Source organism: Athene cunicularia (assembly GCF_003259725.1).
Source record: "Athene cunicularia isolate RWA chromosome 15 unlocalized genomic scaffold, athCun1 chr15_part1, whole genome shotgun sequence".
NCBI classification, from domain to species: domain Eukaryota; kingdom Metazoa; phylum Chordata; class Aves; order Strigiformes; family Strigidae; genus Athene; species Athene cunicularia.
This window is the reverse complement of record NW_020799121.1, coordinates 11,119,429-11,138,111: the sequence shown is the minus strand read 5'-3', so window position 1 is coordinate 11,138,111 and position 18,683 is coordinate 11,119,429. Positions and strand designations below refer to the sequence as shown.

Sequence of the window (18,683 nt, the reverse complement as noted above, 5' to 3'; positions counted from 1 at the left end):
AGTTTCCTTTGAACACGTAGTACTTCTTCTGGATATATTAGGGCATATTCCAAGTGCTTCAAATGAAGATATATGAGGAACAGACTAGTGTGAGTTCATTAAATTCTTTTACTAAATACCAAACAATCGTGTTTAACTTGAAGGTTTCCATGTTCAAAGAGATCCTACTTTCATCTTTTAAGTCTCTAAAGAAGGCTGTGGGAGAAATGGCTCAAGTAATGTACCTTTCTTTTTCTTTGACTTGAAGGACAGGAAAAAAATCCTTCCAGACTAAGCTTCTTTCCCATTTTTCTTTCTTCTACAGAAAGAATATGCATATTTCACCATATTTTTTTTTCTTAAACTCTTTCACACCTACTAGGAGATATACCAGTCTATACTCCAATAATGTGTGATCAACTAACTGAAAATGCTCAGTATATCTAACTAATTGCTATAACAAAGACACACACACACACAAAAAATACTGATTTGGGAACTGTTGATGTCCAAGCACTTCACATTTAGAATTGTCTTTCCAGGGTGCTGCACATGAACTCATTTTGTAGAAAGACACAGCTACTTACATCCATTACCTATGTAGGAAATTTGTCAAACATTTTACATAAGAAACACAATTTTTGAGAGACTACTTGATGTACCTTACAGGCTGCCCTGTATCCATGGACAATACTGATTGGCCCAGACAGTGCAACAGAAGCGATACTGATCACTTCTCATAGCTGAATTCTGACGTGCGGATGAATGATTTTAGGCTGAGGATTTCCGCACCACAGGAGGTACACCTATTGCTAGTGAATTAATAAGAGCAGTAAGTCTCACAGCCCTGGAGAGATCTGGTTATCTCAGCGTTCTTACCCAGAGGATGTAAATAAAATAGCTATGTCATGAATATTTTCTTCTACTCTTTACAGTTGCTATCATGGAAATTTTTATATCCTGTTTATGATAAAACTCAGTCCCCACAGTCCATTCACTGAGATCACTGGGTTATGCCTCTAACAGTAGTACAAGATGTTGCTGTTGGATTTAACTGAGAGTCCCCACTAACTGACACAGGTGAACATTTTGAAATTGGCTTATTCACCTCTTCATCAGCTGCTTTTCTTTTTTTTTTTTTTTTTTATTAGGATGACATTAAGTCATAGTAAATAAAAACCCCCTGACACTCAGTGATTCTCTAAAGAATAACACTAGTTGCATCATTGCCATGACACCTGACATACCATTTGTTTAAAAAGTAGTAATAGAAAAAACTGCAGGAAGAGAGATTTTAAACTTGCCCTGTTTTTTATAATTCCATTAAAAGAAATTTTGAAACAATTTGAACCCATACTTTCTGTTTGATCTTTTAAGAAATTAATATTTGCAAGTAGAATACTCAAGACAAACTAATTGAGAAAAGCCTTAAATCTCATATCAGTGTCTGAAGATTTTAGAAGATGGTATAGGTCTATTAATAAATATCAAGGACATTTTTTCACAGCTCTGTTAAATGCTAAATGCTCCCATTAGCAGAAAGTGTATTATTTTGCAATCAGAAGAGTGTTAACCTTTTAGTTGTATGGTAACAATAATAAATCCATCGTCTTCTAACATGGTTTATCAGGTAATGATGGTACTTTAATAAATAACAATGAGCTCTTTATTCAACAGTACATAAAACATAACTAGAATTTTGTTTAATGACTCATAACCCTTTTTTTTTTTTTTTTTTGTAATTCCCTGACCTATTGTCCCTGGTATCCATAAGATACTTACATGTAATCCTTAAAAAGTGAGATTTATCATCATGTCTTTGAAGTACAAAGGATCACAAGCCTCTTTCCTGATGCCTGAGATATATTTTTCAAGCCAGCGCACATTTTTTAAGTGTTTCTTTTCTTGTTCACATACCACCAATCTCATTGTACTCTGCACACAATAATTTACATGGCTCACCATCTGTGGACAGCTGTAGGATAGGATCAGAAGGCAAGGGAGATCTTTAAGCTCGTACATTCAGTGATTTGTCTGAGCTGTTAGCTTGTGAGCTCTCAGTATGCTATGAACTAAATAACACTGTGCTCAGAATAACCAATGACAGTGGTATCTCCAGACATTATCCATGTCTCTGGCAATTACCGACTTTTTTCAAAAGTAATTTCTGTATTACAAAATTAGATGTCTTTTCTAGAGTGACTAGAAGCTTCAGGTAATACCAATACTGCAATATCTGTGAAGTATTTCTTAGCACAAAACCATTTGCAGAAAGGTTTCCAGAGATAACATAAAGATCATACAGAGATCAGCAACATTTTCTGTCCATATGAAATTATCTGGGACTATCAGTTTTCCAGGAAACTAGTCCATGTAGTAGAATGCAAAAAAAAAAAAAAAAAAAGGGGTTGGCTGTGATGTACTTTGGGCAAATACTGCTGACCTATAAAGAGTGTCCACATCAGAAAAAAATCACATTTAGGAACTGACAATAAAGTTACCAGGCTTAAAAAACAAGAACAGAAGGAAGAGTGTATTTGCTTGTTTCATCTGGAAGAAATCCTTCCGATTCTAGAAGAGCTGACATGTTGATAAAAGCACAGAGGAATACTTCTGCCAAACATGCTGCTATGCCAATATGAAGTGGAAAACTCAACCTGCCAGCTTCCCATACCCAGTACTGAAACTTGGAAAGCAAGGGAATAGCAATGGCCCTGGGCAAGCAAAGGGGTGTTTCTGTGTGTGTGTTCTCCACAAATCAATGACAACTTTAGCTTTTAAAAAATGGGAAAGGATGATCACACTGGTTTTACCAGTCCCACTTTCTCTGGAGATGGGGAGAAGAATCCAATCCAATCCTGCTGCTGCTCTTGCTAGTGGAAGATACAAGGGAAGAAAATTAGTAAAATGGGCATCTACAGTGACGTTTTGGAAATCACTGTTCTTATGTTATCTGATTGCTGAATTCTTCTGGCCTCTCTGCAGCTGTATTTCTGTATAAAAGCAGCTAAGCTGCAGTGTTATGAGCAAAGGTTTAACAAATAATAGCCTAGAATCTATTTATTTCCATCTGCAAATTTATACATCTTGCTATTGAAATTTGCATAATGAAAAAATATTAGAATCCAGATGCACATCAACTTAGATATGCATTCACTCTATTGACAGGACACATTTTGATGCCTCAGTTACAGACCTGATCTACTGGTTTTGAAAGTCAATGAAAAGTCTCCCATCCATTAAGCAAACTCTGTCCTAACCTTTTAGGGTTTTTCAGTCCTTATCAAACAAAATTCCACAATTCATTATTTGAAGACTATTCTAAAAGGTCTGAGCAAACAATCTGTTATTCAGTAGTGAAGAGAACAGCATACAAGAAGCCATTTCTAGTCCAAAACTAGTAAATAATCATAATCTCACATTCCCTAAGAACAACACTACATATTTTCAGGCCTCCATTCATCTTAACTCCAAAGAGGCAAGACAGGCTTTTGGCTCCGTCCTTGCACTTAGAAATAGGATCAGATTTCTCACCAGTTTTATCTGACATACTATGTGATCTTGTAGAGTTACTTCCCTGTTTCACTTCCTCTACTTTTTACATTTTTACATTAGGCTGCAAACTCAGCTTGCCAGCTGCCAGCTAAAGTGGGACCTCAGTCTTGATCAGGACCATTAATCATAGTACAAGAAAATAGGAGATGTTACTAAAATTGAATAACATTTCTATCATACCTACTCACACAGTACAGACGCTAACCGATTCGTAATCTCATTTTCTCAGATCCCTAACCAGCATCTTTAATAGTGGAAATGTATCAGTACAAAGATTTTAAATAATCTGTTAATGCAACGATGCTTTTTGTTCTTCTTCCCACTATCCAAAGACTGTAACGATTCACTTCATTTTTAATGAAGTCTAACACTTACTGTATCAAAAAGATACTCAGTATTACAGTGGAAGCTTGATTTTTTTACTGTGTCACATAGTAGGAGAATATCAGCAGCAGTATTTACAGATTTTTTGACATATTCCTTGTGCAAGAGCTCTTTCAATACAATGTAATGTATTTGGTTCTGTTGACTGTTATGGGTTTTTTCTTAATGCACTTTTACAAACTTTATCAGGATGCAAGATCGTGTCAGTATTTACTAATGTCATACTTTTTTTTTTCCTCTGTTGCCAAATGCATATGGAATTTTTCTGTGTTTTTTTAATACAAATTCATAGAGATGACAGTATGGTGACACTAAAGGCATTAGAGCTAAGCCTGTGGATGCAATTACATGCAGTGAATCAGACAGTGAGGTGTTGAGTGCATCAAAATAATTCATCATAGTTAGGAGATAAACTGCAAACTTAGATGCTAGCTACCACATTTCAGATTTCTAATTTGTGTTATCTATAGCTGGAAAGAAAGATCTGGAAAAGAAATCCGAAAGAAAAATTTCTGATTGTACAACAACAAAAAAAGGAAATTCTAAGGAAGAGAGACTCACAGATTAAATAATGCCCATTCATTGAGGAGCAACTGGCTATCAGAACTCTACAGGCTACCTTTGAATTCAGTTGAATGTACCAAGGGTTAACTGGGACAGTATGAGTTCATTTCGCAGGTGCTCAGGTTAAAAATACACCCAGAACCCTTAAAGTCCAGATAAGAGTAAGTCTAAACTGTTATCCAGGGTAGGTAGGAGGAGCATTAACTCTTTTCACCTAGCTCCTTTTCCCACATCTCCTTTTTCCTTTCCCTTCTCTATAAAAATGGTACACAACAGTCCCAAGTTAATTTTCTTGGCCAAATCTTGAAGTAATGTCTGCATTCGACACTGCTTGCGGGTGACAGTCCGAACAGGAACTCACCAACCTAGAGGATGCTCTTGTATGCCAGGTTACAGTTCAGACATTTGGCACATTTACTTATGACTCCTTTCTGGAGTTCTTTACCATCCAGTTTGCTAAATCCACAGTCGTTCACCCAGAGATTACAGCATGATCGCAACAGCTCTGTGTGGCTGAACAAAAGTGGTCCTCGAACATTATTTGGTTGTAGCGTGAGGATCATAGCATGGAAACTTTGGGATTCAGTGTTCCAAAACAACTCTTGAAACCTCAGATTTGGACCATTTTAATCTCTTTGCATTTTTCCAGTTAATACATGAAAGTATATATTGTAACTTCTCTAGTAGTCATAAACTGTGTAAAATTCCAGTCTTGGTACACAAATCAGAAGTTGTTTCAGATACAATATTTGATAAATTAGTTCATATGTTTGCACAGCTTTTTGCAAAAACATTTTGCTAGCTGTTCCAGCCCACTTTTGATTTTTCACTGCATTACTCAAAAAAAATCTTTTTTGTATGTTTTCATACTGTGGGGTAAGGTGGAATAATATCACCATTCCAATTTTGTAACACACTAATGTATATTCTGCATGGGTGTAAAAGATTACATGAATTATTAGAGAAGCTGTTCCTAGTTTGAATTCCCTCAGCCAGAAAATATTATTTGTTCAACAGAGTAATGCATTTTAATATAATAAAACTGCATTTGCTCATCATTTTACTAATGGCTGATGTTTCCGACATGACAGAAAACAATTGCATATGGACAAATACAAGCAAGCCTCCAGTTGCTTAAAACAACTATCTCAGCATCAGAAAACGAATGAAGCTTTATAAAATAACATTATTTATCTGAAGCTGTGCTACAGGGCCCTCTGCCGTGCAACTCATGGTAATAATGGAATAAACATAGCAGGTCAGTAAAATTATCCTCCCATTAGTTCTCGCGGTGTAAGCTGCATAATTGACGTGTTGGGTTTTCACTACTGTTTAAAAACCTTGTAGGAGCAAGTGGGCATTATTTACCACTCTGGGTTCCTAACAAGGTCAGACAGATCCCCTAACCTTGTCAGGTGGCAATGCCATCTGGCTCAATCTGGGTCTGATCTGATTTCTGTTTCATAAACTAAACTCCACAGTCCCTTGAAAGAGAGACAATAGCCTTTTCAACGGCCTGAGCCCTTTCACCCTTTGTTTCTCTGTTTAAATAATATATGTCTCTTTGGTCTTTTGGCAAGAATGCTTGACCTTGTAAATGTGACCATTCACAGTGCTCTGTAGTGCTGGAATGTGCTTTCATAATACTGGAAGGCTTCTTTATATTATCTAAGGCAAATGTTTGTTTATGAAAGTTGAAGTAAAACATTCACATGATCAAAAGAGAAATGAACAGGCACCTGGAATGCACAGTAAAAAGATCCCTCCTAAGAGGAAACTTCTCTTGTTTCAGCTACTGTTCTGAATCCAATTAGGACAGAAGAAAGCATTTCTCTCACTTAACTCTGAAATTAGAAAAAGAACAGGAACTATGAAAAAAAAGACAATTAATATCCTAACTAATTTGCTCTCCTGTACTCGTGAACTGCTGATACACTGCTGCCAACACTCCTATTAGTTCACTGTAATAGTTGCAGAAAGAACTTTTTTGACCTTTCCATGTGCCCTGGGGTACAGTTCCACAGTGCTGCTGGGGCAGCCTAAGAACTTGTTGTACCTGAAAGGGTCAGAACTGTTCCTTCTTCCCTTCTTTTCTGCTTCTGGCTTCTGATCTGCCCGCTCACAGCGGTGTCTCTCTTGCACTGGCTATAGTGCTTTTTTTGAATCTTTACTGAACTGATTTGTCAGCCAAGCAGAAAAATATTTGTGTTTTCTTTACCAGTTTTTTTTTTTTTTTTTTTTTCCTGCTGCTGCTCATGTGAGCTGAATCATTTTAGCGGGGCACCCCTGAACACCAACCTGAGTGGAAGGGAACGAGGAGGGACATGCAGTGAGGAGGTGAAGAAAAGCAGTGAAGCTGGTACAGAAATACAGTGGGAAACAAAGCCGTGGGGTCTAAGACTTGCTGTTCTGCAAGATGTGAGACAGTAACTGCTGCAGCTGCAAGGAGGAGCCAACCCTTCTGCCCTCTTCCCTGGGACAAGTTCCCACCACTCACCCAGCCCGAGCTTTCCTCCTGCTGTAGCAACATCTATGCAGCATAACTAAAGCAGGAGGCCAGGCTGGGGTCTTCTGCTGCACCTCCAGCAACCAGCCATCTGTTGCTAAAGGCAGTCGCCGGCTTTGTGGCTCTAGGCAGCTGCTTTGCTGAGAGCCAGCCACGTTCAGCAGCTTGAGCGCATGTCGGGATCTCCCAGAGGAAAGGCCTAGCACAGTACACATGAACAACTCCTAGTGTAGGCAAACTGAAAGCATGCTTTGACTAAGCATCCTTTGCTGTAGGTAATACAGTAATTCTATAGGTCTGAAATTCAAGAGATTGTCATAATCTTTCTGCTACAAAGGAACACCAGTTGCTGCAGACTTAAGTATTCTTCCCCTTTATTCATACAGCAGAGAAACTTGTTTCCCCACAGGTATCTCACCACCTACCATAATCTCCAGCGTAAACCCATGTTTTTTCTTTTCTACTTTAACATATTGCTCTGTCTGGTCACTGAGTCAATGCTCCAAAATTCTTCCTCCCCCTTTATACTCCACCCTTTTTTTTCCAAGTTAAAGCCAATTAGAAGTCTGACCTAGAAGAAAGTACTTAACTACCATTGGGTCTGAATAGCTTCTCAACTTTGAATTGCCATTAAGCTTCTTAATAAGGCACTGTAGGTAATATTAACCTCAGTTGAAATGTCTTAAAAGGTATAGGCACTTCTCACTATCATAAATTAAACCAAATAAAATTTCCTTTCTCTCATATGGCCATTTTATGGGATTGGTGTTATTTATATTAAGCAGCTATCTGAATGCTCAGACTGATACTGATAGGTTAAGCAGTGGATTTCTTTTTCTCTTCTGTTCATATCAGATACATTTAATTTGTTCACTGGAATACAGTTCTGATATTCCTAGCACTTCAGATTCATTCTAGATTAAATAAAACTCTTACCTCATAACATGACCAAATTGTTGTTTTGAAACAACACATGTGCAGAATTTTGAAATTATTCTCTCTAGTGTTGACAATTGCTAAGGGTGAGAAATGAAAATGGAAGAAGATTGAATGTAATCAAGCTCTCTTCTCACTGTTTCTTCATCTGAGATTTATAACTAGCCCTAAATACTGTAGTACCTGCAGGCTTCACAACAGAACCCCTGCACTATCTGAAAGGACAAGGAAAAGCTATTACTTTCTATAATGTAGAGAAGCGTTTCACAGAGTAACTAAAGTCCAGGTTCTTTTAATTTGGTACCCAAATGGAACTGATGTGTTGAAATAACTGATACCGATACACTAGAACACCATGAACATTTCAGATCTGCTACTGTCCTTGTAAGCCAGGGGGTGGATTTTATAGATGTTTTGGAGACCAAGATTGAGACTGCTACCTTCTAACGAGAAAGAAAGGAGCATTAAAAATCTCTACTGTCTGTTCTACCAAGCAAAAACATCCCACAGAACAGAGAGAGAAAACTCCTGCACAAAAGATATGGGCATGTTATTTATAGACAGGTTATGAGTATGCAGTTGATTTTGCTTCCTCTAGATGAAAGTTACTGTGTTTTGGACAAGAAAACGCAGCTGATATTTGAAATCAGAACACTGATTGAGTGCTTTGAAAGTACAACACATGCCTTCTTAGCAGAAAATTACAGAGAAGTACAATTCCTATACTCTGATTGCAAGTTTTTTTTGTCCAAGACTTATCAAATACAGTTTTGCACCCCGCCTAGGACAAACATCATATGTCAACCTGTAAGTGCCGATGCAATATAATGATTTAATAATAAAAGACTACTAAAATAATATATAACAGATAATACATGTTATTATAGATACTATAAAATAACTAATAAAAAACCAACAAATTTTTAATTATAAAAATATTTCTATTGTAATGACAATAAGACCAAAGTAGTCAAGTATGCGGTCATATGTAGTTTTAAATGAAACCTCATAATAAAATTAGGAAAGAGTAGCAAAAGCTCTTGCATGTTTAACCCTCTTAGAAGCAGCTGCAGCAAGAGATTCAGATTAATGCAGTTGACTACCGATTCAATTAAGTGTTATATTTACAAATGAAATTAGCTATTAAAAGCCAGGAAATTCTATTTTTTGTTATTTTTAATTAAATGCTTTTTTTAGTTATTATGAACCTAGAAAGTCATTGACAAAGAAGTTCTGACATACTATGTTTCATCTGCTTCAAAATAAGGCATAAGAAATAGTTGTATATTGTCACAGGATAATTTGCCCCAAAATAGAGTCCCTTAATTTATTTGGTGAAAAGGTAGCTAATAGTCTGATGAACAACGGCTTATAAAATTTCTGAAAATGCTACTGTTGCAAACTCAGATGTTGTCGATGTAAATCTCCCATAATTTTTTAATGCTACTAATCCGTTCCCCTAATAGTGTCTGTGGTAAGGAGTTCCACAGACACTGCCCCTCTTCATAAGGGCAAGTTAAAAATTACTGTCTTGCAATTGTATTGAACATCTCTTTGGCCTTGCATTAATTAAAAAATTAATTAAATTCTTGATTTACATTATTGTTCATTATTTATGCCACTTAACCATCTTGACTGCAAACCATAATTTAACTGTTAATTGTTCTTACCCTGTAGCTACTTCTGAGGGCAATATAGGTAAAATGTAAGGTTGTCTTACTGAGCAGTTTTAATTTAGGCTAATATATGTTTGAACAATATCTACTTTGTGAATGGGTGGAGAGGGAGTATAGGGGGAGCAACACTCCTGATATTATACAAATAATTATGTCAGCCTTTATTCTAGATTTTTGAGCAGGCAGAAAAATCAAGGAAGCTTAAAAAACCCTCATCTGTGAGTCTTTACAATGCTGCCTTTTGGGTTAGCAGACAAAACTGATTTCACGTACAATCTATTTCTGGCATGAAATGTGTGAACCATAGTTCAATGGAAAGACAATTCTCAGCCTAAAATGACAAATTTCTGTCTTGGTACTACAAAGAAGATCTCCTCTTCTGATAGCGTGATTTATCTTTGACATGCAAGGGTTAAACAAGGATGCCTGCTTCACACATGTGCCCTATTAAATTATTAATTAGAAGTCTCACCATTTGCTGCATGGAGTCAACCTAGAACATCAAAGATTAGTCATAGAGCTAGAAGTACCATCTATTTCTCTTTGGGTATCTTTAAGTTTTCCTTGGGGTAGTGAGCACTGACAGAAGAGTTATGTGGTGAGCTTTCTGCTTTGATCTGAATCTAAATAAAACACATCACTTCAAGAAATCAAGCTGCTTTATGTAACCACAAAGTCTGATGTATCTGCTACGAAGGAGGGAAGTGCAGACAGACTTACACACTCCCTCATGAGTTCCTATTGATCTCAGGGGATGTTACAAAGTGTACTTCCTAACTCTGGGGATGTCAGAGGCTGCCAAACCGTGGTCTTCAGACCACAGATATTTAATGGGAACATAGAAATGGTCTGTGGCTCATCTGTAGAGTCATATTGCCCTTCATTCTTAATTAAAAGTCTCATTACAGTGACAGTGATGGTGGTTTCTGCAAGAAGTGTTCAAGGCTGATTGTAGACCATTGATCCAACGACCTGCTTCTCTAAAGCTTCTAAAGTTCTTCCTTCACTTTAACCTCCTGCCCTCAATGCCAGTGATTTCCATGGGATTGGTGACACTCACAAATCAAAATACAACCACATTCCCTCTGTTTCTGCTCTGATGTTCACGTAAAAGAGTTTGGATACATATTTACTGAGAGCTCTGCAAGGACAGTTATCACTCTTCTTCTCATAAAGTAACTGATGATCTTCAGGTTCACATAAATAATGGGATAGAATCATAGAGTAATTTAGATTGAAAGAGACCTCTGGAGGCCATCTAACACAAGCTCCTGAGACATGAGTCATATCTATGGTTATCACAGTGTTTCTGCAGAGAAATGGAATGGTCTGATAGAACTCTGAAGCCTGTTTCACGCCTACTAAATAATTAATGTACAATAAAAAGTCTGAACAGTGGACACTGTATAGTGAAGTGAATTTTGAAAGATTTTCATTGTCCAGAGACAGTCATAAGGCATGGCCTAGTTCTACAAATATTTCATTTTATGATATGATCTAGGCACTTAGAGAAAGTTTTCAAAAGCAAATGGGCAAATCAAAACATAGAAGAAAGTCTGTGGGATCTTCAGAAGCGCCAAGAGACTGCAACAGTTTCTGCAGCACGTGTGTATGTTCCTCAAAAGCTGCTTAGATGGCGACCTTAATCCACTTGATGCCTGAATTGTTTTGGGGTTGGGTTTTGTTGGGTTTTTTTAGTACTTCCCAAGTTCTGGGTCTTTTTTATTTTAAAAAAGCCTTTATCCTAACATATGCAACAGTCAGCATTTATACTATTAAGACAGCTGTATCTAAAATGTTGTTACAAATCTATTTGTTGTCATTTCCCATAATTTGATTGGGAAAAAAAAAACAACAAACCAACATGCAGAAGTAACATCTAAATGTTCCCCCTCCTTGCTAGATTATTATTAATTTTTAAGTAGGACTATTTAATTGCATCTTCAATTTACAACAGTTATCAGCCACAGTAATCAAACAGCTCCTAAAGCTATTTGAAGTATTATACTCTCCTAAGACTGTATTTGTTTTGCAATGTTTTCTTTATAAATAATATGCATTAGGATGGAACATTATCCTCATTAGCCTAGGGGACTGTTGAAAAGCAGTAGTTATATGAAAGATTGAATTTCAGCATTTCAGGTCCTATTATGCTAGGTAATTAAACGAGAACCTCTGTTAATTGTACTGCATCAAAGACTGACAATGGCTAGGAAGAAATGGCATGTTCCATTCATTAAGCAAGGATAATATGCTTGTTATGACCAAATAATCCATCATGATCAGAGAATGATTCGAAAATTGTTTATCTGTATGCCACGTTAATGAGACTTGGCGCTTTCATACTGCTCTTGAGCACCAGATGCATCGTAAAAAACCGCAAGCCTACCTTCTGCTCCGGCAGTTGCCTCCGGTGCGGTGCGGGAAGCCCCGGCTGATGCACGAGGTGGCACTGCTCGCCACTGCAAAAGCGACCGCTCGCCTCCGGCACAGCGAGCGCTAAACGGGAAAACTCCCCGGGATTCAAAACCTCACCACAAAACTCACTCAGAAGAACCTAGAGAAAAAAAAAAAAATCCACCTTAAAAGATACTTCTCTCGACTCCTGGTCAGCTGCTATCACCTCAGTGCGGACCCTCCGGGAATGTGGTATTCATATGTGCGCTCCCACACACAGTCACAACAGGTCTGGCACGGTGAGCACAACTTCAGAGCCTGAAAACTGTTACCACGTGTTTAAAGTAATGGTTGAAGCTGTGTCAGGGGCTTCACCTGGATTAACAATTTATCCTGGGCACAGAACTTTGAAGTAGCTATCCTTTTTCAGAATGCAACCTGCAACAGATGTGTCTTGAGTATTTCGAAGCCTTCAGGCAAATCAAAATCTGCAGTAGTACAGTGATAAACACCTTTGAAAGGCATTGTATCTGACAGAAATTTTGTTTCTTAAATTAGTAGCTACATATTAAGACAACTAATTCGTGTTGTAGAAAACATACTAGAGTGATTAATGGTACATGTAGTTAAAGCTTATCAAGATACCTTGATTTATTTTCCTTTATGCATATAAATATAAGGGAAGGAATAAGAGGGATAAGAAACACTTGTGGATTAATTGTTCCAAAGGTTGTGCATATATGTAAATGACACAATATATACACATGAAAAATGCTACAGAAGACACAGGCATTACTGGTTTATAACTATTGCAATAGAATCTAAAGATCAGAATTAGTCCAAAGTAAGTAATCCCAGGTCATAATACTTGGATAAAACAAAGAAACAAAGAGAAGAAACATTACGGGTGAAAAAAACAAAAAAAACAAACAAACCAACAACAAAACCTGCCAAGGATTTCAGTAAGTGTTTCCTATATGAAAACAAAGTCTTGGAGCTGTTCAAATTCTGATCACATTTGCTTTCCACAAAGGCTGAAGTTATATTTGCATTTTGTGTCTCTGGAAGCTAATAGTTCCAAATGTTACTGGTAATTTGAACAGTTACTACAAGAATGGACATCTTGAAAATCTGACCGTTATAATATAGTTATCACTGTTTTGGAATTTAAAAAGTTAAGGAACATGACATCATTATTTATGTATAAAAACACTGCTATTTGGCATTAGAATAGATACCAGACTGGTGGACACTCAAAAATATAGATTTGGCGTGTCCAAAACAATGGGAGGAAAGCAGGGGAGAGAAATCCATCCAAGACAATAACACAACTGTTGGCTCAGTAATTCTCTGAGCTTCAAATCTTCAGAGCCTGGCAAAGGACTACGACTGCACGCTTGCCCTCTTGTACCCTGCCCAAGGCGACTGGTTCTGGCCACTGTCAGACACCAGCTAGGTGAACCACCCGTCTGACTCAGTGCAGTCAGTATTATTATAGAGAATATTAGCACATCGAGGAAAAAAGATCAGATTCTTCAAAAAATTGCAGTTACTGAAAATTTCAGAAAAGCTTTTGCATACTTTTTTTTTTTTTTTTTTTTTTTAATATATAGGTGCAGAAAATTAGACTTGCATCTAGCTAACAGCATGACTTTTCTAAAGCTGATGGGTCAGGTGAAGCCTTTGCAACCAGAAATTAAAGTGTTGAAAAGATTCACAGATCCCTATAGACTTTTTATCAAATGCCCCATTTTAAATGAGATGCCCTTTATCTTGTAGTTGCTTTCCTGGACCTTTTTCCATGAAGCTTCTTATTGACAAATTTGGCAAAGGGAGGAGTCAGAGGAAAGGGTCTTCCCTTATTTCACTAAACTATCTGTGAATAGAATTAGACAGTATATACCTAAAACCATGTTAGCCACCTAAAACCATGTTAGCCACATGGCATTTTGTCTCCATTGTTACCAAAATTTGTCTCATTTTGGTAGCAGTGTTGAATGGTAGGATGGGAGGTCATATATTTAATCCGTGTGATATCAGCAATTTCAATATCTACTGTTTTTTAATATACTTAGTTGTATTTTGAGGTGTGGTCTTTGGGTCAAAAAAGTCGTATCTTCAGATCTAAATCTGAAAGGTATGCACCCATGGCACCCCAAATTTTTGATCCATGCAATAGATACTTACTGTGTGCGTCACGTACAGTCATGAGTACAATAACTAGGAAAGAACACAGTGAGCAGGTGAGCTGGTTCCTTTTGTAAATAACAGTATCTTGTGGTCCTAAGTCCTTGTTAAAAACATTTGTCAACCTAAAAGATGACAATGCCAGGCACTATGGTAGAAAAATACATTTCAGAGGTACTGCATATAAACCCATGCCATGCTGTCTGCATGCTGCACAAATGAGTAACTGTAAGAGATACAAGTTATAACTCTATTTCAAGGATAAATGCTGACACTGAAGTATAATAAAATCAGTTTAAATGGCAATACTCCTAACTGCAAAACAAAGCATAGAAGACAGAAGAGAGATGATAATGTGCCCGGTACAAGGATGGGATAAAACTGAGCGCTGAACATTTTTTCACTCTATTCTTTTCTGTGTCTTCAGATCTCTGGCAGAATTTGGGGTGCACGACTATCCCTTTCTTTGTGTTGGATTCCTGTATATATGGAACAATACCAAAAACAATTCTAGCATGGGCATTTGCAGTGAACTGGCCCCAATCACATTCTAAGGATTTAAAATTCCATATTTAAAGAAAATGAGTTAAGAAAAGTGTTAACACTGAAAAATTCCAAATAAGTGGGGAGACACACGTACATTAAATGGCAAAGCTAGCTATTCACCCAGTCCTATTAATTTCAAAGAATGGTAGAATATATATGAAGCTTTTTTCCTCCGTATGTCCATGCGCTTGGTGAGACTATTCAGTGGCATTATCCCGTTATACAAATAAGGACACTGAGGGATAGAGTAGGTGACTTGTTTAAGGTCACACTGAGAGACAGAGTCATTTGTATGATATAGTGCCACGGATAACAATACATGGCAAGCTAAAACAGAGAACGAGTTAAATGGGCCTTCGAGTAGTAGTCATAGTCAGTGCTAAATGTTCGCATCCAAAAACACTCACATGTATCAAGGACAATCTATGTTTTTGGCTAAATTACAGAGTAGTGGTGAAAGAATAGTCTTCATTACAGAATGGTTAAAATCAAGATTACAGGCTGCAGTGTCTATTGTGCTCACTTATGTTCCGAGTGCTAAAGTGCTGGCAACATCACAATCCCAACATTTGTTTTCTAAAGTTCTATCAGATTATTCCTTCTGCAACACTTTTGCTTCCAGTCCAGTCTGAGGGTTGGTTGACAGGTTTTTGATTTTCTTTTGTTACTGAAAGTCTACATGGCACAAAATTTGGTTGTTTTTTGCCTTTAGAAACCACATTTTCACATTAAGAAAAAATGGGTAAAACCTTGTACTTCAACTATTTTCCATTTTGTGACAAATATTATACATCCCCATGCTCAGTACAAGACAACGTTAAAGCTTTTTCATTCTCTAACAAAAAATAGCTATTTGGATAGCTCTAAGTACCTATTGCAACACTTAGTCACCTACACAATATGTTACCTCAAAGTATATGATCATGCTTTCACCTGAGAGATGTTGGTGAGATACATTTGCCCTACCGAAGTTCTGCATAGATGCAATAGGTGCATCGACAAAATACAGATGGCACAAAGTACCGCAGTGCCTGCATACAGGTTGGAGAGTTCCCCTATCAGTTGCTGTCTGCACATGGCAATATGAGCTTTGATTTGATTTGATGGAGGGTTTTTTCCACTGACATCGTTTAGCAATGGGGCAGTGAATTGGCATGTGACTTCAACATTATGGTTGGAAAAATACAGAGCGGCTCGTGAGAGACCTCAGTGTAAGCTGCATTTTCAGCCTAACGTACACTGTATGGTACTTTTCAAAATTTTAGAAGCTTGACTGACCCTGAGAAGTCAACTCTAGCCCATTGTCACTTTATTTGTTTCTGAGCACGTTCCTTATTTCCTCACACTTCCTGCAGGGAATATGCTCCATGTCAGAAAGAAAATTTCAGTTTTGCCTATTACAAGTCACAAGAGCCCATAAAGACTTCAAAACTTTAACACCTGAAATTCCTTTGGAGAAACAAAGTCATGTAAATTGCATTAAAAGTGTCTGTTGATACTCTATGCAAAATTAAGATACATACTACTCAAAATTAAGTATATTAATTCCCTATATTCAAGACAAATACCTTGACCCATCGTTACTAGGATGTGCTGAAGTCTAGGGCTAGGCTAGTGGTAAAAATCACTGGAAACAGAAATACCTAACCAATTCTCCTTACTCACTCAAGTAACCTTCTGACAAGGTAAAACCTGGACTTTGGGATTAAATTTGCATCAACTTTAGTGAGAACAGAATGGAACTCTTTAGACTAAATTCATATCCATTCATGTTACATATATATAAACTTCTTAACTTCAACTGGATAATCTGAGGAGTAGCATAATAATCAACACAAATAAAATGTCAGAATCTAACTGTAAACATCCAAAACTGCTCTGGAGCAGTAATATATACACTCTCCCTTGCCTTCAAACTCAACCGCTCTCTGTTTTTGTGCTTGGTGTTGATTGTGCTGTTGTTAGCAGCCCATATTTTCATTATAAATGCATTAAAAATAAATTAAGCCAGGTTTTTTGAATTTGAGTGTGGTTTATGTATTGAACTCCTTTGGTTGCCTTTGAAAATGCTAGCCTAAACAAATCATTTTAGGCATAGATTCTATTGAAAATTCCGGTACGGAAATACGGTGCCTACAATGACAAGAAAACAAATTTCAAAGGAATAAGAATAGCTGTAGCAAATAGTCTGTCCAGACTTCTTTACCATATTTATGACCTTGTTGTCTGACTTCTACTTCTTATCCATGAAAGTCTCTGCCAATGGGTTCTATGTGCAACTTCCAAAACTTTCTTCAGTGCATGTTATGCAAATAACATATACACTCCAGTTCAGATTTGATAAATAGGACATATCCTGCTTGTCAGTATTTCCAAATTATCTCACGTCCCATCTAATTTACATCATATTGATTTTTTTTTTTTCACAATTCAGAGAAGACAAATGGTTGTAGTTTATGAATGATGATAGGATTAGTTTTTGGTCCCTTTGTAAAAGTTGCCTTGGAAAGAAATAGCATTTGCCTTCACTGTATCTGCTTTCTCTTATAAATCAGATGAATTGTATACACACATTATCTACAAATTCAAGGGCAGGACATAAATGTTTGTTAGCTTCTGTGTTTTACTGTTGACTGCTGGATTCTTATATTTAAACTCATCTAGCAAGTATTTGTAGTGTCTAACAATTTACAATCAAGCAGAAGAGACTAAAGCTGTTTGCATTTTTTAATGAGTTTTCCACTGAGAAATCCTTCTTTACATTCTTGTGAGAAAAATTAGGTTAAAACTGCACCCATATGACACCCTCTTTCTGCTTTTTCCACATTCGAATTAGCTGCTACTGACAATAAAATCACGCAGAGCATGACAGTACAAAGCATACTCCTAACAAAGTTCTCTGCAATTCCTCATCAGAAATCTCGGTGTTAAGGTAGCCTTTCCTGACTGGGCTTACCAAACAAAGAATAATGTCTCGCATGAAAAATTCTTTTTAGAATCAGCCAAAATAAGTTTTACTCATTTTATTTAGGATAGTAACTAATTATAAACTTTGATGTCGGTTTCATCAACTGACCACAGATGTGGAGAAACTCACAGATTTTGGTTGATTAGCCAGCCCCAGAGGAAGGGTTGTATTTGCCTGAAGGGCCAGAGCCTCATTTTTCAGGAGAAAAGCAGACAGTTGTAAAAGAACTCACCATTTTTAGGAGTTGCTTTGTCATAGGGCAGCGGGGGGTTGTTTCCTTGCTTAGGTGTTTTCTGCACTCAGTATTTCTTATACTAAAATATTTCATTAATGTTTCTCGCTGAACTGCACCTTGCTTGCTGTGTGCCACAAGCTGCAGCAAAGGTTACAGAAAACATGTTTGCTTTCGGGCCACAAATATTTACAATTTTTGCCACAAGAAGGAGGAAGAGATGCCAGCCGGAGTTATTCAGGTTACTCAAGTGAAAGCATAAGATTAAATTAATAGGAATCAAAGTATGGCCTGTGAATTATGTTTAGAAGATCGAACTGAAGAAGTGTGCAAAAAGGGAAAAAAAAAACCACCACCACAACAAAACAAGGTGAGGCAGCAAAGTGACAGGGCTGGAGCTGGGTGACATACAGGTGGACCAAGCTACTTTCTGCATTTCCCTCTCTGGAGGGAAGCATACGCACACAGTAAAGTCTGGTGTTTTGGTAAGGCTCTTCTGGTTTTCTATTTTTAATACACGCTGCTTTACAGCAGGACTTGGGAGTGCAGAAACGGGGCGGGGAGGCCAGCGATGCTCCCTCGTGTCGGGGAGGAATTTCTCTGAACCTCCCCAGGGGCAGCTGTGCCCTCGCTCCCCAGATCTCGGCCCCCAGCCCGGCCCGCTCGCACCCCAGGGCAGGCCTCCCCTCTCTCCTGCCGCACCCGCTCGGTGAAGCCCCTTCTCCCCTCGCAGCCCGGGCGTCTCACCTCAGC

At 37.6% G+C, this 18,683-nt stretch overlaps 1 protein-coding gene across 1 annotated transcript in view; it reads left to right on the top strand.

Annotated features, from left to right (window-relative positions):
* Positions 1-18,683, top strand: part of TMEM132C (transmembrane protein 132C) — a 765,633-nt gene that overhangs the window by 525,908 nt on the left and 221,042 nt on the right. The gene's annotated exons all lie outside the window — the stretch shown is intronic.